General features: G+C 44.5%; 2 long non-coding RNA genes across 2 annotated transcripts in view; one reads left to right on the top strand and one right to left on the bottom strand.

Moving 5' to 3' along the window:
• LOC310845118 overlaps nucleotides 1-7,722 on the top strand; it is an 11,287-nt gene extending 3,565 nt beyond the window's left edge. Inside the window, exon 2 of the long non-coding RNA XR_014564476.1 lies at nucleotides 7,427-7,722. This is a non-coding gene — a long non-coding RNA (uncharacterized lncRNA). The remainder of the gene's footprint in view (nucleotides 1-7,426) is intronic.
• Nucleotides 7,723-11,843: 4,121 nt separating this feature from the next.
• Nucleotides 11,844-24,078, bottom strand: LOC310845099. Its single transcript, XR_014564453.1, has 3 exons — nucleotides 23,874-24,078; nucleotides 20,427-20,543; nucleotides 11,844-12,544 (listed from the first exon to the last, which is right to left on the bottom strand). It is a non-coding gene; the product is annotated as an uncharacterized lncRNA (long non-coding RNA).
• Between the last annotated feature and the right edge of the window lie 631 nt (nucleotides 24,079-24,709).

Raw genomic sequence — 24,709 nt, 5'->3', positions numbered from 1 at the left:
CAACCACCCTCCAAAACAAAGCATCCCATCCCAAAAAAGACAAAAAAAAAAAGCACTCAATGTTTGTTTGTTTGTTTAAGGTCGGGGGCAGTTGGTGCTGTTCAATGCATTGTGTGTTCTTCTATACTCCCAGTCAGAGTGGCTGGGGCAACCCAGTCAGATGGAGGGGAGTACATGTGATTAACAACAACAACATCGGATTACATTGTGGTACATTAAGGACCACAAATACAGAGCACCCAAGGCAGTTTCTCTTCCAAAACCAGGCAAGAAAAGACTGAAATGTATTAAACTTGCATAGCATCTAACCGAGAATCATTGAAATGTCTCCTACTGCCTCCCTTCCTCATTCTTAAGATTCTTACTGGATACAGAGACAGGTGTCTACACCTTGCCTTTTTTGTCCCCCCCCCCCCCCCCGTCTCCCACAATCATCATTTCATTTCCCCTTTAACATCATGAAGAGTTCTGGAGAACCCAAAAGCCTCCACAGTATTTTGTGACCTTCTAGTTGGTCTAAACCAGTCTCCAGCTGTTTTGGGACTACAAATCCCATCATCCCTAGCTAGCAAGACCAGTGGGCAGGGATGATGGGAATTGTAGTCCAAAAACAGCTGGAGACCCAAGGTTGGGAAACACTGGTCTAGACCTATAAAAATCTTTGTCCTAATATGGATTTTTGCATTTTTCATATGGGCCAACATGGCTACATTTACTATTTTAGAATGAAATAAAAAGGTAAAGGGACCCCTGACCATTAGGTCCAGTCGTGGCTGACTCTGGGGTTGCAGCGCTCATCTCGCTTTATTGGCCTAGGGAGCCAGCGTACAGCTTCCAGGTCATGCTATTTATCTACAGATTCAAATAATCTATTCAGAGGCAGGGAAAATCCTGCCTGCAGGCCTGGCACGGGTCCCCATTTGGCCTGCTAGATCGTTCTCTCCCCCCAACTGCATCTCTCCATCCCACACCTGACCTCATATGTCAATTCAGGTGTGCGGCAAGCAAAGATGTGGCTGGGTGAGCCATCTCCTTGCCCTATGTTATTAGCAAGGATTGGCAAAGGTGTAACGGGCAGGTGGTAAAGCACATATCTTCAAGCACCAAGGCTGGAATGAATGGCACTTGTCCAAGCAACAGTCGCAAGGTAAGATTATAGTGCACATCTGATAAAAGTACAGTGGTACCTCGGGTTAAGTACTTAATTCGTTCCAGAGGTCTGTACTTAACCTGAAGCACCACCTTAGCTAATGGGGCCTCCTGCTGCCGCTGCGCCGCCAGAGCACGATTTCTGTTCTCATCCTGAAGCAAAGTTCTTAACCTGAAGCATTATTTCTGGGTTAGTGGAGTCTGTAACCTGAAGCGTATGTAACCCGAGGTACCACTGTACTGCACAGTCAGATCAGAACAGAAGAGAACAACATAGGATGCAATCATAACATCTGATGGGCAGGAGCAGGTTTCAAGGAGTGGCAGATCTGAAGCCCTGCTTCTTTGTGTCAACCAGAGAAGAAGGCAGGGTGGAGCAGGAGAAGGCTACATGCTCAAGCTCCACACCGCAAGTTGCTGGCGGCTGGACTAGCTTGGGACCCAGATGATTCTTTGCCAGCTCCACTCTGCTCTGCCTCCTCCCCACCCTCCCCAATTTGGGGTAGGGGGGAATGCTGGTTCTAAAAAGTGGGGATCCTGCCAGCAGCAGCTTCCCCACATCTGTGCTTTCAGCAGACAGAACAGTGGTGGAGCCTACCCGATGGCAGGGCCCATCAGAGCTGGGTGGAAGGACATCTCCAGCTCATTCAGAGGTTTTGGGTTGCTCGGTTAATCCCAATGAATGAGGGCAATCCGTTTGAAAGATACATGTGTGGACTATCACTGGCCGTAGGCATGGATAAAATTGTGCATACCTGGGCCTACGGGTTAAGGAGGGGGCTATCCACGAGAAAACCCTGTGGGTTTCCAGCAAAAGGTATTCAGAATTATTACCACCTCCAACCACGACGCCTTATCTCCCCAATACACTTTTAAACCCATCCATGTTTAGGTACAGTTATTTTCATATATTATGGATGTATGATATCCATCTTAGCTGTCCAACACTTTGAAGGCATTGTGATATTTGTAGCAGGCTTACAAGTAACAATCTGAATAGCGAACTGTTAGACCAGTGCCTCCTCTGGGAAAGAGAGGACAGGAAGAGGCAAGAGAGTTTGGGAACCACTGGTCTATATGTTGCTAGTTACTTGTCTGTAATTTATACCTTTGGCTAGCCTTCAGGTGAAGATGGCAACGAATAAGGCAGATCTCAGCGGTCTGTTCTAGCTTTAATTTGTTTTTATCCTGAATAGTATTAAAGTTTTAAAGTCAGCTGGCTCAGCAGTTAAGGTCAGTTGGTATATACAGGCAAAGAGCCTATCTGTTATACTTCTATGTAGGCTTCAAAGCTGTATCTTTTAACCGGAGGACAGGAACTGGGAGAACAGCTGTTTTAGCTCAGTGTTTAACTGATAAGGAACACTTAGAAGACCATCTTGCCCAAAGGATACTTTGCAGTTTTAACAGTTTTAACATGGTTATAGCATGAGCAACAGAGCTACAGTGCTTCAGTTAAAGTGTCCGGAACTCCACTGCCAAATTTAGTCTGGAAATTGATGCTGGACTATTGTGAATCAGCAAGGGATTCAGAGGTAACTGCAAAGCAACTGTGGCAAGAAGAAATTACTATGTCTTACTTGCTAGAATTCTTCTAATGAAAGTTTAGCTAACTGGTCAATTGATCTGAACTTGTTAGGAGCTGAGACATATGCTCCCAGGCTACCTCAACGTCCTCCATATTAAAAAAAACCTCAATTAGGCATAATAATAATATTAACATAATAGATTCAGCCACAACAGAGATTGTATAGAGATTCGCTGTACAAACTTTAAAGAGACCAACGTCTCCCGGCTAAACAAACAACAGAGAGGATCTTTAGCAGAACCGACACATTGTAAAATGTAGCTTGGGCTTTGAATGCTTTAATTGTTGCACTGGTTGGGTTGGCAGAACAGGAATTCTGAGATAAGACCTACCAGCAAAGAAACTGACAGTGGTGATGGTTTGAAGATACGTACATCACGACAGGGATAGGTCTGAGTTTACTAAGTCCCTATCAGATTCAGTAACCATTTACTGACATTTACCAAGATCAGAACTTGAACTCAGAAACCTGCTTTTACACCAATATGAATGCTAAAGAGATGGACTTAGAGGAATAATTATCTTTCTCAGTTTAACCCCTTCAGATCCAAGGGTGCTGATAGTGGATGAGTATACTGATAATCCACTTGCTATCTGCCAGGGAAATGATCTCAGCCTGTCACCTAATTGAAATTGTTGAAACCCCAATCTGGAGTCTTTCAATGGAACTCTGGAGGCTTCAAGTCAGCACTCCACTTTTCCTGTTCTGCAGCACAGATGGGAAGAAAAGGCAGCAAACGATGGTTTAATAAACATATCTTGGGAAAGTACTCAATGAGGGAGAGAGTCCAAATTCCAATGATGAAAGAGGTCCCCAGATTTTCTACAGGCCAGTGAAGAAACCCAACAGAATAATGAAAACAGAATCAGAGCTCAGGCAGGAATTCAAGCTATTGTAGGGGCTTCCCTGGATTTAGGAAATGGTTTACATTGTAAATACCTCTATAATTGTGACCAGAGTGGCAGTATCAAACTAACCTTTCAGGATCCTGCTGTTTGGGATAAATTTGGTCTCTAATTCATCTGAAATCAAGCTGGATTTGAAGTTGCTGGTGTCTCTGGTAACTCCTCTTTCCTATATCACAGATGTTGGCAAATTGGATTTTACAAAGGCAAAATAATATTAGAATTGGAGTTGTCAGGGATGCACAAGGGAAATTGTATTTTAATGCTCAGGAAGCTGGCAAGGCCTCTTTTTATATTGTTATGTGTTTTAATATTATGGATGTACATTCTGTATTATTTTATTGGAGCTTAAAGAGAACACAAAACAAGAGCTAACAACAAATAACAAAGAAAAGGAAATAACGAAAAGGAAATCAGTCCTCCAGTTTTTCAAACTAGACAACAGGCAAGGAGGGTTGCACACACTGGTTCTGGGACCAGAGAGATGATACTTGGACACTGGAGTGAATGTAGCCTCTTAAGGAATGTGTGAGGGCAAGGGGCACCACTGAGGTGACCCCTGAAAAGGGGTAGCATCAGCATCTGCAGTGGTTTGTTTGTTTGTTTGTTTGTTTGTTTGTTTGTTTGTTGTTTTGGTAGTGATACAAAAATATAGCGACACATACCGCCAGCAAATGCACTGTATAGTACAGGGGTAGATAACATGGTGGGCTCAAGCTGTTTTGCCATTCAACTCCCATCATCCCTGATCTTTGGCCATGCTGGCTGGGGCTGATGGGAGTTGGAGTCATGGATGCTTTAGCTGAGATTCCTGCACTGCAGGGGGTTGGACCAGATGACCCTTGGGGTTTCTTCCAACTGTACAAATCTATGATTCTAACTTCTGGAGGGTGCCACAGTGACTACTCCTGGCCTAGCACACATCCCATCTGGACCAAGGTAGAGGACATCTTTCGGGTCTTTTCTCTCCTGGCAGTAGCCAGAAACGGCTTTTGCTCTCTCTTTTAAAACTGTGCATTACTGTGGGGGCCCCCAACTCTGCCCACCCCCTCTTCAGTGGGAAGGGTGTCACTAGGTTAAAGCTCTGAAGCGTGTCTCTCCAAGCACATGAGAGAAATTCCCAGCTATCAGAAGATCATCTCCTGCCATTACTTTATGTTGACGGAATGTTAGTCACCACCCTCAGCTAAATGTTAGTCACCAGTCTGGACTATTAGCAATCAGTCTGCCCAACAAAGGGAATGGCTGGCCAGCAACTCTAATAATATTAGGATTATTATTCTTTAACGAAGTTATAAGTGGGTATGTTGGGTTCTGGATCTGGCAAAAGTTTAGCCAGTCTACCGATCTGCTTCAGACTCAGGATGCATGATGCAGAATCTGACTGCATGAGGAATACCAGTTGACTTGTGCTGCTGTATGGACAACGTGGTGCCTTTGCCAAAGGGAAATGCTGGCAGGATATTTGAGGCGAGGATGCAGGTGGCGCTGTGGTCTAAACCACTGATCCACTTGGGCTTGCCGATCTGAAGGTCAACGGTTCAAATACACACAACGGGGTGAGCTCCCATTGCTCTGTCCCAGCTTCTGCCAACCTAGCAGTTTGAAATCATGCCAGTGTGAGTAGATAAATATGTACTGCTCCGGCAAGAAGGTAAATGGTGTTTTCGTGTGCTCTGGCATTCGTCACGGTGTCCCATTGCGCCTAAAGCTGTTTAGTCATGCTGGCCATAGGACCTGGAAAGCTGTCTGTGGACAAAGGCTGGCTCCCTCAGCTTGTAAAGCAAGATAAGCGCCGTACCCCATTCATCTTTGACTGGAATTAACCATCCAAGGGTCCTTTACCTTTACCTTTAGGAGGCAAGAGTAGGGCTTGGTCATCTCCTTCTATGTAAGAGGTGGGGAATGTTTTTGGCCTGGCGAGATCAAATCTTTATCTTCCCCCAACCAATCCTGGTGAGCCAACTTGGACATGCCAATTATCTGGTGTGACATGGATTTTGGGAGATTAACAAGTGCGTTGCCTTGTCTGCCTGCCACAGTTGGTCCTTGGGGATGGGCAGGGGAGATTCTGTCCAAGCAGGATTGAATTCCTTGCACATCAGCTGATACCTGGGGAGTCCGATCCTGTTTCCCACAGGGTTTGGGCATGCCAGCTAGTTTCTCTTAGGTGGCGTGCTCAAATCAAGCAGGATCAAACTCCCCACATGCATCAGGTGACACGTGAGGGGTTCAGTCCTGCTTTCTGTAGCCATGCCACAGCCTGCCCCATACCTGACATCACATAGGTGTGGGGCAGGGGACGTGGTTTCCACAAAACAGCCTTGCAGACCAAATGGGGAGAGCCAGACAACGGCTGGCTGAAACAACGTGCTTCCTGGGACTTGCCTTAAATGACCACACAACTGGAGTGCCTTAAGGAACAAATGTGTCTCAGTGACATTCCAGTCCCCTATTAAAGTGTCACCAGCAGGGTGTGACCGAAGGAAATTGTTGGGCAGCCGCTCAATTCCTGAACCAGTAAAACCATAATGACATCACTTGGGTCCTATGGATCAGCTAATCCACTTAAACGATTTTCCTAATGAGGATATGGAAAGGCTACAAACTGACTAGTTTAAGCTCCTTAAAACCACCTTTCCAAATGATGGGGAAGCTGTGGCCCTTTGGATTTACTGGACTCCAACTCCCAACAGCCCCAGCCACAATGGCCAATGGTTGGGGTGAGGGGAGTTGTAGTTTCCCACCCCTGATTTAATGTGACATCAATTCTCTCCTTGGCTCCAACCCACAAAGCTCATTAGGGTAATCCTAATTAGCAGTTATAGAGCAAGAGGACCGCAGGCTCTGGCAAACACCACACACAGCAGAAGATCACCTTTGTGTTTTGTTTTATGCAGAGCGATGCCACCTCCGCTTCTGCGTTTTATTTAGCGGGAAATGAAATACCTAGGGCCGGCCCTGCCTCGGGCGGCAAATGCCAATAGGACAGGGAATGGGAGAGAGCTGTATGTCACACAGCCTGGCCTGCATGCTGTGCTCAGTGTGCTGCCCGCAGGTGCAGGGGAGGACATTTTCTTCTTGCCACTGTTGAAGCAAAATTCAACTGCCAGGCTGGCCAGCTTTTGAGGAGATGTTGCCTCAGGGTCCTTCCAGACACTCATCGTGGGGTTTTTTTGTGATGGTGTTTGGGGCAGTTATATGCAATCCTGCTGGCTGCACCTGCCAGAATTGCAATTAATTAATTAAATTTGTATACCGCCCTTCGTCCGAGGATCACAGGGCCAATACAGCAGAACCATAGAATTGTAGAGTTGGGAGGGACATCAAGGGTCCTGCATACCATAAATCCCTGCATATTTTAAATAAACTAAACTATTCAGCATTATTATTTCCATCAAAACGTATTTACACTGTTGAATTTATCTTAGTGCTGCCAGCGTTTTCAAGTGTACCCAATTTCCCCCCATATATTCAATAAACATTCTCCAATCTTCTTTAAACGAATGTTCTTCTTGTTCTCTTATTCTTTAAGTTAGATCTGCAAGCCGCGCATATTCCATCAGTTTAAATTGCCATTCTTCTTTGGTTGAGACCTCGCTTGTTTTCCATTTTTAGGCTAACGAAACACTAATGGTATACATAAATAACCTTTTTTGACACCTGGGAATTTCCATCTGAATTATCCCCAACAAAAAGGACTCTGTGTTTTTTTGGGGGAAAGGTGCTTTTAAACATTTTTTTCCAATTCATTATAAATTACTTCCCAATACTCTTTTACAGGTCCACCACATATGAAAGAATGTACCCTTGACATCACTGCATCTCCAGCACTTACCTGATTCAGTCTTATATATCTTAGCAAGTCTACGCAGAGTTAAATACCATCTGTAAATCATTCTCAAGTAGTTCTTCAAGGATTTTCTAGGCTCATGAAGGAGGACTGGAGAGTGAATGAAGAGCATGCTGAAGACTCAACAGTGCTACCACGATAGCGTCACCCTTGGTTTGACATTGTTCCTTTTCCTTTTGAGGAATTTTGTTTTATTTCCATTAAACAGGACAAATGACAAATATAACCGCACATAATTATTTCAGTTACAAGCTTGCACAAAACAAAACAAAACAAAGCACACTGCAATACAGAAGCAAGAAGAGCAACCAGCAATGTAATATTATGGGTGCTCAGCACCCATGCAGTTGGAGATTCAAGGATCCTATGCCTCAAGCATTATCTGTCTTTCAAAGAGTCCCTGTGTGGTTTCTCTCCATGTAGGACCTTGAGAGGTTGAGAGATATAAAGCATGCTGTCCCTTATTTATGCTCCCTGAACCGCAAGATAGCATAGGAGATTCTTGGCTTCTCAGGCCTGTAAAGTCCCTGGTACTTTAGGACCCCATTCATTGGGTGTCTTGCCCACTGCTGGACTCCCAGGACATGTCAGGAAGGCTGCAGATTCCCTGCCTTTGCTTGAAAGGCAGGGAAGCCTCTCAGGGCCTGGACCTGCTAAGCCTTAATATAGAATTGTCACCTTTTTATGGGCAGTAGTGATCCTGGTCATTTAGCAACTGTGTGCCAGAAATATAGCCAAGCAGGTGTATGGAGATGCTGTGACGGAAAAGCCTTTATCCATTGATCTCTTCCTGTAACTCAGCTTTAAAATGCATGGAGTTATCTTCTATAAATGGTAATTCAAAGAGTCAGAACACTGGGACAACTTATGCATAATTTCAGACACACCCCTTTGAGCAACATGTTGATTCAACTTCATCTGCATTCTGGTATTATCTGCCTGCTTCCCTTGCCAGGCCTGTTCCCCTCATGCCTCGACAGGCCTTTGGAGAGAAATGCCTGCCCTGCCAAACTCGAGCTTGGTTATCTGTGCTACCCCATCCTAGAGAATATGGGTTTTTCTTTTTGGCATTCAGGCTTAAGGAAGCTCCCTGACAACCTTAAGTTTTTCTTAAGTGAAGAGAATGATCAAACGCTAACCCTAACCCTAACCTCTAGGCTCCGATCAGATCGCATTCCACTTGAAAGAGATGGTTATGCCTTCCGTCAATAGATCACCACAGAATTTCCAGCCACACCTTGGGTGATTTCCTTTTCCTGATATGATTGGCAGAAAAACAAGATCTTAGGCGTTGTGTTCTACCACGAGTTGTTTGCTATGGGTGCAGGAACAGATCCAGTATGACAGTGGTTTCTGATCTTTTTGACTTCATGGACCACATTCCACACTGAGTTTTCTGCTGAAGAACTCCTGTGCACTTGTCATGGGAGCTCTGCACATTATGGAGGTTTCTGCAACCTGGTACCCACCCACCACCCCTGACCATTGGCCATAGTCCAAGTCACCTGAGTGAAATCAGCTTGAGATCTGGTGCGGTATAGTGGTCAGAATGTCGGACTAGGACCTGGGAGACCCTTCCCACAAACACATTTCAGAGGCTGTAGAATATTAATCAGCCGAAGGCATGGTGGAAGAGGAACATTTTCACGTGTCGCCTAAAAAGATATAATGAAGGCACCAGGTGAGACTCCCTGGGGAGAGCATTCCACAAACAGAGAGCCTCTACAGAAAAATCTCTTTCTTGTGTTGCCACCCTCTGGACCTCATGTGGAGGAGGCACACAAAGAAGGGCCTCGGGATGAGTCCAGGATGGTTTATATGGGAAGAGGTGGTCTATTTTTCTAAACTAAAAACCCCCAACTTAACACACTTGCTGAAAGAAACATCAGAGAAATGCACAGGGCTCACACAGTGGTTGTGTCTGCCATATAAAGCATAGAGCTGTCCTCAGACAGAACTGTGCATACTGAAAAGTGCTTAAATCAAGATGGCAAGGGTGAGGACTGAGCGGAAGACAACCTGAACCAGTAAATCTCTGCTAGTTCCTGAGATGTATTAGGAGTTAGTGCATGGAATTGTTGCACATCTTACATCAGTCTTTGGGTGTGCAGTGTGGCTGACAATCCCACAGAAATCAGATTCGATTTGTTTCAACCTCTGTAGGTTGGATTGCAACACCAAAGTTCCATGAAATGCTGGGGCATGTGGTTGCTTAATTTATTTATGGTAAGATGTAAGAATTTAAGCAACATCTTTGTCTATGTGCCCAAGAAGTAGCAATTAGTAAGATGTGAGAATTTAAGCAACAAGTTTGTCTATGTAGAATCACAGAATCAGAGAATCTGGAAGGGACCCCAAGGGTCATTTAGTCCAACCCCCTGCAATGCAGGAATCTCAGCTAAAGCATCCATGACAGATGGCCACCCAACCTCTGTTTAAAAACATCCAAGGAAGGAGAGTCTTCTCCCACCTCTCAGAGTCTGTTCCACTGCTGAACAGCTCTGTCAGAAAGTTTTTCCAAATGTTTAGTCGGAATCTCCTTTCTTGCAACTTGAAGCCATTGGTTTGAGTCCTACTCTCCAGATCATGAGAAAACAAGCATGCTTCCTCTTTCATGTGACAGCCCTTAAGATATTTAAAGATGGCTATCATATCTCCTCTCAGTCTCCTCTTTTCCAGGCTAAACATACCCAGCTCCTTCAAGTGCTCCTCATATGGCTTAGTTTCCAGACCCCTGATCACCTTGGTTGCCTTCCTCTGCGCACGTTCCAACTTGTCAACATCCTTCTTAAATTGTGGTGCTCAGAATTGGACACAGTATTCCAGGTGTGGTCTGACTAAGGCAGAATAGAGTGGTACTATTACTTCCCTTGATCTGGACACTATACTTCTGTTGATGCAGCCTAGAATAGCATTAGCTTTTTATGATGCTGCATGACATTGTTGACTCATGTTCAGCTTATGGTCCACTAAGACTGCTAGACCCCTTTCACATGTACTGCTAGTAAGCCAGGTGCCCCCCATCCTATATTTGTGCATCTGTTTCTTCCTGCCTAAGTTACATTTGTCCCTAATGAAATTAAATTTGTTGGCTTGGGCCAAGTTCTCCAATCTAATGGCTTGACAAGTTGGGTTGGGTGAATTTATGGCAGACAAGCTTATTGAGGCCTATAAACCAGGAGTGGGTGACTTTTTCTGACCTGCAGGCTAGATTGTTTTGCCCCATCCTTGGTGGGCCTAATTTAACAGGTGAGTGGGGCCACCCACCTATCAGTCACCTGGCTTCACTATGGCCTTTGCAAACAGCTTTTTGCTGCTCCTCTGCAAATCAGCTTGCGGAGGCCTTTTGAGCAGGCCCGAGGAGGTTTAAAGAAGCAGTGTGAAGCTCCTTCCAAGAGCGGTGCTGGAAGAGAAGCAGATTCCATTGAATGGAGACCACTTCCCCCTCCTTGAGCGAGACACACTCCCACCCATCTGTCAGCTGATGAATGGGTGGGAGGTGCTTTGCTCTAGCAAAGAGACGATTCACTGGGAGCTCATTTTACGCTTCCGATTGTTCCTCTGAAGCCCTGTTCTTACCCACCCACAACCTGACGTCTTGTGGTCCAAGTGAGGAGGCCTGGCAGGCCACATTTGGCCCGTGGACCAGTGATTCCCCACCCCTGCTATAGACTATCCATGTTCAGAGGCCACATGCCACTTATTGCCATTCACTGGCATTCATACCCAGCTTGTGGGTCTCCCAAAGCCATATTTGGGAAGGAGGATGTGGGACTAGATGGACCATTTTGATCCAGCAGGGCTTATTGATAACCTGGAAAATATTGGGCACACTTGCAAATCAACACTGGCACTGTTGGTAGGATCTCTGTCGAATGCGCTGAATGCATTTGAGATGGATAGGCACAGAGGAAAGCCAGCAAGGAAGGACAGCTCTGACGGCTCACTTCTTTACTACAAGTTTACTCCTCCAAAGTAAGTTCCACTGATTCAATGAGGCTAATTGAGAGCCAGTGTGGTGTAGTGGTTAAGAGCGGTAGTCTCGTACTCTGGGGAACCGGGTTCGCGTCTCCGCTCCTCCACATGCAGCTGCTGGTTGACCTTGGGCCAGTCACACTTCTTTGAAGTCTCTCAGCCCCACACACCTCACAAAGTGTTTGTTGTGGGGGAGGAAGGGAAAGGAGAATGTCAGCCGCTTTGAGACTCCTTAAAAGGGAGTGAAAGGCGGGATATCAAATCCAAACTCTTCTTCTTATTCTTCTAATTCCAAGAAGGTGTGTCCAGGATTACAACCTAAACCTGGATCGTGTCCATAAAATAGCACAACATTCAGGCACAGTACAGACATTGTCCTATCTATTTTCCGTGTTTTATTCACATTTTATAGTTTCTCGCAGAATAGTGGTACATAATGAATAAAATTTGAATGAAAACAAGCACATTGCGAGATTTAATTCTGGTAAGAAACAATGAACATGAAGGGAAGCAATTAGAGCTGAAGAAAATCCCAGGAGCAAACCTCTCTGGATAAGTTAAAAAAATGTTTTTTGCATGGCATTTCACCCACCAATCTGCTTGAGACATGTAGAGACTCTATAGGTGTTATAAGGTGAATAAGGATGCAACTATTGTGACTTTCCTGAGGCTTCTTTGCTAGAAGAAGAAGAAGAAGAAGAAGAAGAAAGTTGCTTTTATAAATCCCAGAATGTCTCTGTAAGCACATGGCTTAAAAGGGGGGGGGGGGGGAATGACAGTCACTATTGTGCATTGTAAGTTCACATCATTGCTGGAATGGTGCTTTCTGGTTGCAAGCCAAACACATGATAAACGAGATTCAGAACCAGGCGGATCTGAGGAGGAACAACGGCATAAAAAACGTAGGCCGACCCCATAATGCAAACAAGGAGCAAACTGTGGAAGAGCCACCATTCGAAAGGATCCATGAGATAAGCCATCGTGATCAGCTGGTATTGCCAGTAGTACCAGGAGAGAGTGCTGAACTTGCGTTTAATAGCCATAGTCGTCTTAACAGCGCTCAGGTGCCACACCTAAGAGAAACAAGTGAACAAACAAATGTTTAATGAGAACTCTAGAGGTTTTGAGAGGAGGCACACACACGCACACAATATTTACTGCTATAATTCTGAATAAATTATACGCTGCTTTTCAACCACACCTTGGTCCCAAAGTGACTTACAAAATAGTAAAAAGCACACTGTAGTTAAACATATGTATACCACGTAAAAACACAGCTAAAATGCATAAACCTTTTTTTATTTAAAAAACCAAATACACATAAGATAATTACAATTCAAATGCAAACAAAACCAGTAAAACTTCCACCATAAAGATTGGTAACCAAACTATATGGGGTTGAGAGGGTCAACTAATATTCCTCAGGAAGCCCATGACTTGTTGATGCTTGTAATACTGCAGCCTAAGCCAGGATGTTCATCTATTTTTATTACATAAAACTGAATATTAATTACCATATTTTTATTTTATGTCTATAGCCTTGCTGCCAAGGCAGCTTATGTAATAAACTAGTGCCCAGTTTGGGTGCCATATTTGAAGTTGGATTTCACAAAGTAGGGCCAGAGCAGGGCAACCTCAATGGTGAAGAAAACAGGTCTTGTGAAACAGCGACATATGTGTAGCCTGGATAAGATTAAGGGAAGACAGGATGACTGCTGTCTTCAAAAGTCCAAAAGGCTGTCACACAGAACAGGGGCTCTCACATTTTCTACCCGTGGGGCCCACTTGAGAGGCCTATCAGTCACAAAATGGCGGACGATGGGGCCAGAGCCAATCATAAAATGCCATAGTCAGTTAGGATGCTTGAAGCAGTGGCGTAGCGTGGGGGGTGCAGGGGGGGCCGGCCGCACTGGGCGCAACATCTGGGGGTTAGGGGGCGCAAATCCACGGGTTAGGGGGCGCAAATCCATGGGTTAGGGGGTGCAAATTACTTGCCTTGCCCCGGGTGCTGACAACCCACGCTACGCCACTGGCTTGAAGATAGCATAGCTCAGGCTGCTCACTTCCTCCACTTCTGCCTCAGTCTCCTCTTTCCTTTCTGCTCGCTCCACCCTCCTCTTCCTGGTACAGCAGTGGCAGCAAAAGAGGAGAAAGCCAAATGAGACCCATCTGGGTTCCCAGGAGAGGTTGGTAGGAGACAGCTGCAGACAGCGCGGCCCACCTGAAACAACCCTGAGACCCAATTTGGGCTCCTGTCTACAGCATGGGAAACACTGACATGGAAGATGGAGCAAACTTGTTCTCGGTCGCTCCAGAATGAATGGGAGGGCATTTCAAAGAAACACATTCCGGTTTAACAAAAGAGGAAACCCGCTAACAGGACAACCAGTTTCACAGAGGAACAGATGGCCTCTCCTTCAGTGAAGCTATTTCAGCAGAAGCAACCTCTCAGACACGCACAAAAATTCCTACACTGAGTAGGACTTTGGACTGGCGGAGCTCCAAGGCCCCGTCTAAGTCAAAACGTGCCATTATTCTAGGTGAATGAAATACTTTGCTATGTTAATTGGCCAGGTCCTGGCTTTGCTTGATTGAATCATTTGCCTTTACCTACTCCCTGCAGAGTAATGCCACACTTCAACTTCTTCCCCTATGATTCATGGCATAAACACCCCTTCAATGGGAGCATGCCATCATGGTTTGTGACATTATACTGGGTCAGCAATTTGTAAGCTCCATCCCATCCTGCCCCAAAGAGCTTATTTCTCAGTATCTTTACTTGGAAGTAACTTACCGAGTGAGGAACAGGTGAAGTAACATTGCTGATGGTCAGTACTCCCCCTTTTAAGCATCCCAGCTGATGTTCTTGCTTTGCAGAGGAGCTGGAAATGCCTGATAAACTATGGCTTAGTGTGTTGTGTGAACCAAACCAATATAAGTCTGCTTCCTATGTTCCCACACTATTGGGTACAAGCCAAAGTACATCCAGGGTTGTGACTATATCGTTGTGAGTTTCCGAAGTTTGGATCACAGAAAGTTAATAGGGTAAAAAAAAACTGCAGACGTTACATAACAGGAATGGCAAAGCTTCCAGACATATCATCTGCTGGGAAAATTGTTCTGGTGGCCAGAACAGGACACAGGTGTGGTCTGCCACTCCACTCTGCCTTGATCAGACCACATCTGGAATTCTGTCTCCAGTTCTGGACACCACAAACTGAGAGGAAATGTGATAGCCACCTTCAAATATCTAAAGGGCTGCCACACTGAAGATGGAGCAAGTTTCATCTTCTGGAGGGTTCGAGTCTGGAGGGTAGGCCTTGAACCAAAGGCTTCAAGTTACAAGAAAGGAAATTCCGATTAAACATCAGGAGGAACCTTCTGACAGTAAGCTGTTCGACAGTGAAACAGACTCACTCTAGAGGTTGTGGACCCTCCTTCCTTGGAGGTTTTTAAGCAGAGGTTGGGTGGCCAATTGTCATGATCTAATTGAGTTTCCTGCATTGCAGGGGATTGGACAAGATGGCCCTTCGGGTCCTTTCCAACTCCACAATTCTATGATTCTTTGAAATGTAATCCCAAAAGGCTAGGAGATTGATGGGGAAAGATGATTCACTCTTATTCTTCCCCACTGCCTCCAGATAGAGAGAAGGTGCAAGCTAGGGTGGAAATCAATAGAAACATTTTGAGAAGCAGATTGCAGTGAGAGGTTTTAAGAGAGATTCAGAGAGCGGGCAAGCTCCAGGAAGGGCCTTTTGGTAGTGGGGGGAGCTGCCTCACTCTGGGGACCTGGTGTGGGGCAGTGGCTTAGTCTGCCTGCTGTGAGTGTTAAACTGTATCTCCACCTAGGCTCAGCCTGTACATTTGTAAATAAACGTAAACATAACAAAACACCACAAGATTCCACTATAATATAACAACAACAACAACAACAACAACAACAACAATTTATTATTTATTCCCCAGCCATTCTGGGCAGCTTCCAAAAAATATTAAAATACAAAATCTATTAAACATTAAAAGCTTCCCTAAACAAGGCTGCCTTCAGATGTCTTCTAAAAGTCTGGTAGTTGTTTTTCTCTTTGACATCTGGTGGGAAGGCGTTCCACAGGGCAGGCGCCACTACCGAGAAGGCCCTCTGCCTGGTTCCCTGTAACTTGGCTTCTCGCAGCAAGGAAACTGCCAGAAGGCCCTCGGCACTGGACCTGGATCACTAGGTTCTTTCCACTAACTTCTTTCCAAAGGAAACCCAACTCAGACAAGTGCCACGACCATGGAATTTCTCACCACTCCAGGAAATGAAGTAAGTATGACCATGTGACGCTTCTGTAAAAGGCAAGGGAAGTTTGTTTTTGGGGCATGTTTTGAGCTCAAAATGCTTCACCTGTAAAAGCCCCAAAGGCCAGAGGTGCCAAGGTTACTTCTGCAACAGGGTGTGCCAGGAACATCTCATGAATTTTAAGTTGCATCTTAGAACAGGTTTACACTCATCAGCTGGCGACTGCATTAATAAGCCAATATGCAAGGCGGCCCAATTATTAATTTCCCCATTTAAAATTATGTAAATTATGACAAATCAGCTGTGTGCATGCTAGGGCCTATACATCAGTTTCCTGGCTTACACAATACTTTATGCATGTGATTGGGAGGATCATGACTGACCCACTCGGGAACAATTATTTTTTTTTTAACAAGCCCATCCCTGTGGTTTTCCCAGTAGTGAAGTATGGAAGTGAAAGCAGGACCATAAAGAAGGCTGATTGCCGAAGAATTGATGCTTTTGAATTATGGTGCTGGAGGAGACTCTTGAGAGTCCCATTGACTGCAAGAAGATCACAGTTCAGAGGCAGATGAGGGGAAAACCTGGGAAAAAATGGGAGAGGAGGAGGAGGAAGAATAAGCATTAGAGGGACAGATGACGAACACAGTGTCTTTAGAAAGCATTCCAGACCGCCCCTCGCCCAGAACCTGATAAGCATTGAAAATAGGAGAGTAAAGAGCTCAAAGGCAGAGGGCACGTAGCAGCAACCACAGCGATGGCGCAAGAGAGAGGGAGGGGGTGGAGACTCATTCGGGGCAAAGCCTTTGTTCCAAGAGGCTTCATTTCCAAGCCTCTCTCTGTGAATATGGAATAAAAAGCGGTTGGTAAAGACTTTTCCTTGTCTTATCCGTTCCTGGCAACCTGCTGTGGGGTTGGATCCTCTGCCGCCTGACATCTAGCCTATAATTTCTATCAAACCAACTTCAATCCAAATTGAGAAAGAGAACCAGACCCTCCAAGTTTCCCTATTTTCCAGGGCCAGTCCTGGATTTACAGAAGCCATCCCAGTTTCTGATTTGATCCCGGAATGTCCCACATTTCTTTAGGACGTTCCTATTTTCATCGAACAATATTGGAGGGTGTGGTAGGATGTCCCTATTTTCATCAGAGAAATGCTGGAGCCTATGCTAGCTTTGTTTTAAGATGGTAATAGGCACACAGCCTTAAACTGATTTAACAATTAATTCCTATTCCCAGGGTACTCTAGAAACTGCAGTCAACAAACTACCGTATTTTTCGCTCTATAACACGCACCAGACCATAACACGCACGTAGTTTCTAGAGGAGGAAAACAAGAAAAAAAAAAATATTCTAAGCGAAATAGTGGATATATGATTTTTGTGGTTCATGCTGTGGCCACAGACATGTGATCTGACAGTGAGTTTGGAGTAGCCCAATGCAAAAATCCTGAGGATCCATGTGGATCCATGCTTTGTAACCACAGAGGAGGGAAGGAAGGGGAACCATGGATCCTCTGCTCACGACTGCAGCAGATCCCCCCCCCCGCCACCCCGCATTCGCTCCATAACACGCACAGACATTTCCCCTTACTTTCTAGGAGGAAAAAAGTGAGTGTTATGGTGCAAAAAAGTGAGTGTTATGGTGTTATGGTACATTTCCCAATATTGGGGGGGGGGGGGGACCGTGTCTGTTAAAGTGGTAAAAAATCGACAGAAAATGTATATCGTGTGTGAGGCAGATGTGTGCGAAGAGGTTTGTGGACACAGAGGTTCAGAAAGTGCTGTATCAAACACTTAATGCAAGAACATGGAAGAAAAAGAGGCTTTGACTCAACACTCTCAGCAGGAGATTCAAAGATCTAGCAGGCAAGCCCAATGTCGTGAGAGTGACACCCTGTGGTCATTGGAGAGAAATAAGGCCATTTCCAGCTAGGCAGGCTGTGTTAAGCTTTCCATAAGCTACCTTGCTAGATAGTGATGTAAAATTGAGTTTCCTAGTGGAAAGCCCATTTTTAAATAATTGCATGCTGATTGTTGGCTGATAAAGTATGAAAAATGTCTGTTTCCCACTTTCTACATCACAAGAACATGAACAATGACATGCCAAAGGTGCACGGAGTCCTTCCATATATGCGTGGTTATTCAGATATTGCACATCTGAAGCACTAAAAATTAGGTTCTGGGATTAAAACTTGGTCAGATCTACCTCAAATTAAGCCAGGCTCCACAGAAAGCTACTTCATTAACACTATGAAAAGCATTCTTGTTCAAAACACTTAGGGCAGAGTGAGATCACACCCAATGTTTGTTGACTCACACACTGATCAGAACAAAGTAAGTCCTGCTGGTTATTTTCAGGTCTATGGGGATTACATACCGCCCCATACCCGGAGGTCTCAGGGCGGTTCACAGAAAAGATCACAACATATATAATCAGAATAAAAACAACAACCCAATAACATATGCACACCCCAGAAAAGGGCCACATTTTAAAAGGGCATAGGTTGTCAACAGATCAACCAAAGGCCTGGTTAAAAAGGAACATTTTTGCCTGGCGCCTAAAAGTGTGTAAGGAAGGCACCAGGCGAACTTCCCTGGGGAGAGCATTCCACAGACGGGGAGCCACTGCAGAGAAGGCACCCTCTGGTCCTCTCGAGGAGATACAAGAAGGAGGGCCTCAGAAGATGTAGGTTCATATGGGAAGAGGCGGTCCTTGAGGTATTGAGGGCCTGAGCCATTGAAGGCTTCATAGGATTAAGTGGATTAAGTGGTAATGATCAGCTTGCTTCAGTTTTGAGTTTGGGGCTGTATTTAATAAATTTGTACACCACCCCTCAGGAAGATTTCAGGGTGGTTCACAATATAAACTGTAGAGCTATGACATTCTCATGAGGCTTGCTGGGGTTTTTGAAACATTATTCATCCAATTATTCATCTAATTTGGGGCTTAAGCGGGAGACTTCCAGTTCAGATTGGGTGAAGATCATGTGGGATGGTGATACTCTCCCCCCGCCCAAAGCATCTTTCTGAAACCTGGTGCCTTTCCTAAGTTTTGAACTTCAGCCTCAAAGATTGCAGTCCAAACACCTGAAGAGCAACAGGTTGGAAAAAGCTGGCTTGGAGTGCCGTTGTAATATAAAGCCAGGTTGAAATAACAAGCAGGAAGAGTAAGAACAGTCTCTAGAGGGCACCAAAGACCAATCTGTATCAGAGAGAAGACTCAAGTCCTGTTCAGAATTGGGCAGGGCAGGGGAGCCTCTAATCACACAGCCACTGCCTAGCCTTCCTGACCCTTACTATACCTGATATCCAGGGGTGGTATTCAACTACATTGTATACAGAGTAGACCAAAATTAATGGACGTAACTTACATCGTGTTCATCTGCTCTGAGTAAAACTTAATGGAATAGCACCCCATGTGCTGGATGGCCTATAAGTATAGTCGACTCTCAACGTAATAGCCAAAACCACATACAGTGGTACCTCGAGTTAAGTACTTAATTTGTTCTGGAGGTCCGTGCTTAAGCTGAAACTGTTCTTAACCTGAAGCACCACTTTAGCTAATGGGGCCTCCTGCTGCCGCCGCGCCGCCAGAGCACGATTTCTGTTTTCATCCTGAAGCAAAGTTCTTAACCCGAGGTACTAATTCTGGTTACAGATAGTTACAGTTACAGGTTACAGTTACAGTTGGTTTTTTTGGTTACAGTTTTTTTTTTTGTACTAATTCTGGGTTAGCGGAGTCTGTAACCTGAAGCATATGTAACCTGAAGCGTATGTCACCCGAGGTACCACTGTATGATCAGAACAACCTTGTAAAAACCGTAAAAAGTGCAGCAAGCGCAGCACATATCACTCTCTCAAGACCGCTGTTGATTCTCTCTGCACCTCTGAATGCTCTGCCAGGGTGTGTGAAATGGTGGGTGGGATTGCCAAAGGTTTTCCCCCACTCTCCCACCCCCTTTTAATTTTTAAAAAACTTTTTCAGCCAAGCACATAAATCTGCAACTGCACATGTTTAATGCACGTAAGTTGTGAGTTGACATACAACCATGGACTCCAAATGCACGCAGGCTCCAACCACACATTGACATCTATGCACAAAGGCTGCTTTGAGCACATGCTGAATATGTGGATGTCACAGTTAAGGAACAACTATGATTCCCCACATCTATGCACACACATAAACACAGCAATAGCAGCTGCCAACAACTTCAGAGCTGCTCTCTCTCCTTGTCACTTTAAAGTGATACTGTGCTTTTTAAAAAATCCCAGAGAAAACATGACTATTTTATGTTTCTGCAGAGGGAAAAACATTAGTTCTTGGAGTTTCTCTCTATGTTTGGGTTGTTCCCAAAGTTTGGGGAATTAGAAACAAATGTCAGTTTATCAGAATGAAAAAATGAGAGAAAGTGCAGAGGAGACAAAGGAGAGAGAGATTTCATCAGTCCTCTGGGCATATCTACACTGAAGACATGTCCATTTTATAGCAATGTCACAGCTTCTCCCATAGAATCATGGGAATATTGATATTTTGGTGAGAATACTGTCTCTGTTTGAGATCCCTACTTTCAGTTCCCAAAGTTTCCTAGAGAGGGAAAGTCTGTTAAATCATTTTAAGTCTGTGGTGTGGATGTGATTACTCTCAGCATTAAAGGAAATGAATGTAAAAGCTACCTGCTCCTTCCTTAAGATATGCTAAAATTTCTCAGCAACTTTCTCCTCTTCTCAGTAGTAACCAACCAGTGATCTGGTCCTCATCTCTTTCTGCCCATTCAGAGAACTCTAGCAACTCTAGTAAGCAGAAGAAATTTGTCCAAATGTAATGATATTATATTATCAAAACCATAGTGACCCATGAAACAATACATACATGAGGGAAATAATAAGTTTATCTATTTACACATATGCTATTTGTTCTGTAACCTTAATTATAGTTTAGTGTTATTGTTGTTATTGATGTTTTCCCCTGCAATTTAATGCATTTTAATCCCCCCTTTTCTCTTTTCTTTTTCTTCTGATTTACTTTCATTCTCTGTAATACTCTCAGCAAAATAGAAATAAATAAATAAATAAATTAGAATGCAGAAGAAATGGCACTGTGGAATGGATATAGAAAGCAGATTGCAGTATATGGGAAACAGTGAAGGTGATCAGATCCAAAGGAGGACAGGGCTCCTTTCCCATTAACAGTTTGGGAGGAACATACATACACTTTACTGGGGCTAAGGGTGTGCAGGCACTGAGTCAAGGCTGGCTGTCCCGTTACCACAAGGAAAAAATGAGGCTAAATTGTAAATTATGCTTAAGAATGTCTGTCCAAATTTATTAATCCTCTATTTACCTTTGGTGCCCTGAACTTTTAAGATTTGCTGTACTCAATCTGCTGGAACAGAACAAGCAGTGATATTTTTCTAGAAAAAGAGGTGCTCACCACAAATGCCTCCCTCGTTCTCTTAGAATGGCAATGGTGCCATTCTAAGTTCCAGTGAATCCCGGCTGAAAAAAAGCCCTAAGAACAAGTATTCCAAACAATGTGTCGTAGTCCCTGCCTTTCTCCCTTCTCTAGAACAGCAAGTATAAGAACACACAAAAGGGAAACAGGATCTGGCTACATGTCCCACCCAACACCAATCTTCTTCTTCCTCTTGCCAACCTGTTGACTACGGCCTCTGGCAGCCACGCAACCCCAATCAGAGTGAAAGTTTACATGGGTTGCATACTGATGTGACAAGCTACCTTTCACATAAATGCTGAACATGTGACCAGAAAACACGATACTGGCCACGACCCTGAACTGAGATGGGACAAAAGCTTGTCTGAACACATCTGGAGCAGCCAGCCCCCCAGATCTTCATTGTCCATTATACCTAAACACTTTTGACCTTTAGCTGAATGTATAAATTACTTATTTTAGTCTTCCAGATTGCTATTTCTACACCTTATACTATTACTGTGCCTTCCCGTTGCTTCAGGTTTTCCCCCCTTCTGTACATCAAGGGATGCTTTGGCCCTTTCCATGTAGAGGTGCCTGAGTGTCCTTCTTACTGCTGTCTGTGCGCATTTACTCAGAGATGGGACACAGGAGCAGAGGAAGCTGCTGTCTACCAAGTCAGACCACTGGGCCAGCTGGCTCACTATTGTCTACACTGGTTGGCTGGCAGAGCCTCTCCAGGATTTCAGACAGGTGTCTCCCCACAGCCATAGCTAGAGATGCCAGGGATAGGACCTTCTGCATGCAAAGCGGATGCTCCACTGCTGAGCTTTGGCCCTTCAAAGCTCTTATGGTCTACAGATATCAATTTTATTTTCTTGTTAATTATGCTGTTTTAAATGTGTATATTATATTTGACTTCCTTTAGCAATGTTTTCTTCTGAAATGTTTAAAGATAATTTTTGCTGTTGTCGCATTAAGGACACTGACAAACTGGAACGTGTCCAGAGGAGGGCAACCAAAATGGTCAAAGGCCTGGAAATGATGCCTTATGAGGAACGGCTAAGGGAGCTGGGCATGTTTAGCCTGGAGAAGAGGAGGTTAAGGGGTGATATGATAGCCATGTTCAAATATATAAAAGGATGTCACATAGAGGAGGGAGAAAGGTTGTTTTCTGCTGCTCCAGAGAAGCGGACACGGAGCAATGGATCCAAACTACAAGAAATAAGATTCCACCTAAACATTAGGAAGAACTTCCTGACAGTAAGAGCTGTTCGTCAGTGGAATTTGCTGCCAAGGAGTGTGGTGGAGTCTCCTTCTTTGGAGGTCTTTAAGCAGAGGCTTGACAACCATATGTCAGGAGTGCTCTGATGGTGTTTCCTGCTTGGCAGGGGGTTGGACTCGATGGCCCTTGTGGTCTCTTCCAACTCTATGATTCTATGATTCTAAATGCACATTCTGTAGCTGACCTCCTTTGTTTTGAAATCTTTAAGGCAATATTTTACTTCCTTGTTAATTAATGTTGCTTGGAAGGCATACTTAATATGCGACTTTCTCCAGTGATGTTTAATTTGGATTGTTTTTATTTTATGTGTATATCTTAAACAGCATCTCCACCCCACCCCATTGTTCAGCCCCAACACTGAGGTCCAGCTCCGAAGGCCTTCTGGCGGTTCCCTCATTGCGAGGAGTGAAATTATAGGGAACCTGGAAGAAATCCTTCTCAGTAGTCACACCCGCCCTGTGGAACGCCCTCCTGTCAGATGTCAAAGATAAGCAACTATATGACTTAGTAGACATCTGAAGGAAGCTTTTAATGACTGATGTCCCTTTTCCCCTCTGTATTTTGCTGGAAGCTGTTCAGAGCGGCTGGGGTAACTTAGTCAGATGTGCGGGGTATAAGAAAAGAATTGTTGTGGTTAGGCGGTTTGTGTTGTAAACTGCTTTTTTAAAGATGTTTTTCTTAAAAACAAAGTGGTATAGAAATAATAATAATAATAATAATAATAATAATAATAATACCCTAGGCCTCACTCACCTGTTTCCAAGAGAACCAAGAAATACTATTTATTGTTTCTTCTTTTTTGCGTGTCTTATGTCTGTGCACTTGTAATTTTGCACTTTTTATTGTTTAACAAAGAAACTATCTAACATTTCCAAGAGAACCAGAGAGTGCTTGGGCAGCAAACTCTATGACTCTAGAGGAGGGTGTGTGCTTCAAAGCCAGGGCTCAATCGGGCACACGTGTCTCGAACCCAGCAATCTGGCTGAAGTGTATTTAAAATGTCAAGGAAATAAACAACTGTCTGACTTTTAGAAGACATCTGAAGGCAGTGCTTTTAAAAATAAAACAAAATGTTTAGGGGTACTCTCATTCTGACTCAAGAAAACCACCATTTTATAGTTCAAATGGGGGGGGGGAATACAGTAAACGGACAAAAGTACAAAGATTCACAAAATGTTTAGGGGTATGCGTCCCCCCCAGAAAAAAGCACTGTCTGAAGGCAACCCTGTTGAGATAAGTTTTTAATGTTTGATGTTTCACTGTCTTCTTAATATTCTGTTGGGAGCCACCCAGAGTGGCTGGGGTATAAATAAATTATTATTATTATTATTATTATTATTATTATTATTATTATTGGGTTCAGGCATGACCCACCACCAGTAACCCTGGCCCTCTCCCTCCTTACCTGGCACCCTGAGCTCAGGGGTTCATAGGTTGCAGCGCCAGCCTTCCTGGTCCCCAAAAGCTGCTCTCAGCACACTGGGCCTTATTCAGCCCAGGCCTCAGAACAGCGTGGCTTTGATTGGACAGCCCTGCCTAGATGGCAGCCTATGAGCTTGACCCGCTGAGGCAGGCCTGGCACTCTAGGACTTGTCATCTGTGGCCCTTTTATGCTTGAGAACTACATGTCCCAGAGTTCCCTAATTCTACAAGCTTTACTTCTGAGCACAGTGCAGAAAAAGCTAGCAGCATGTGGGAAGTTGGCAGTGCCGGATTTATGTACAAGCTAAACAATCTATAGCTTAGGGCCCCACTCTTTTGCGCCCCCCCCCCAAATTACACTATTAATATACTGCAGTTCAACAATTACTTTGAGAAAATACATATTTTGTTATGTGCAAATGGCTTTAGATACCTATTAGGTCCATAAATTAGTGTATTTTTCACTCCATAAGGCGCACCTAACCATAAGGCGCACCTAGTTTTTAGAGGGGAATTCAAGGAAAAAAATATTATTTAAAGGGAGCGCTGAGCAGAGCCTGTATACATCCCAGGCTCTGCTCAGCGCTCCCTTTCACTAGCAGTGTGGAATGTGTGTGTGTGGCTCTTGGGGGCTTTTCCCCAAGGAGGGAGAAGGGCAGCTCATCACTGACGGAATTCCCCCACCTCGTAGAAAAGCCAGCAGAAGCCGCACACCCTTTAAAGAGCGTGCGGCTTTTGCGCGGCCAGTCAGTCCCTTCTCCCTCCTGGGGAAAAGCCCGCAAGAGCCGCGCTGAGCTTGTGTGCGGCCTTGGGGGCTTT

The sequence above is a fragment of the Podarcis gaigeae genome (genome assembly GCF_964106915.1).
Source record: "Podarcis gaigeae genome assembly, chromosome: 5".
Classification (NCBI taxonomy): domain Eukaryota; kingdom Metazoa; phylum Chordata; class Lepidosauria; order Squamata; family Lacertidae; genus Podarcis; species Podarcis gaigeae.
This window is presented reverse-complemented; position numbering and strand designations above follow the sequence as displayed.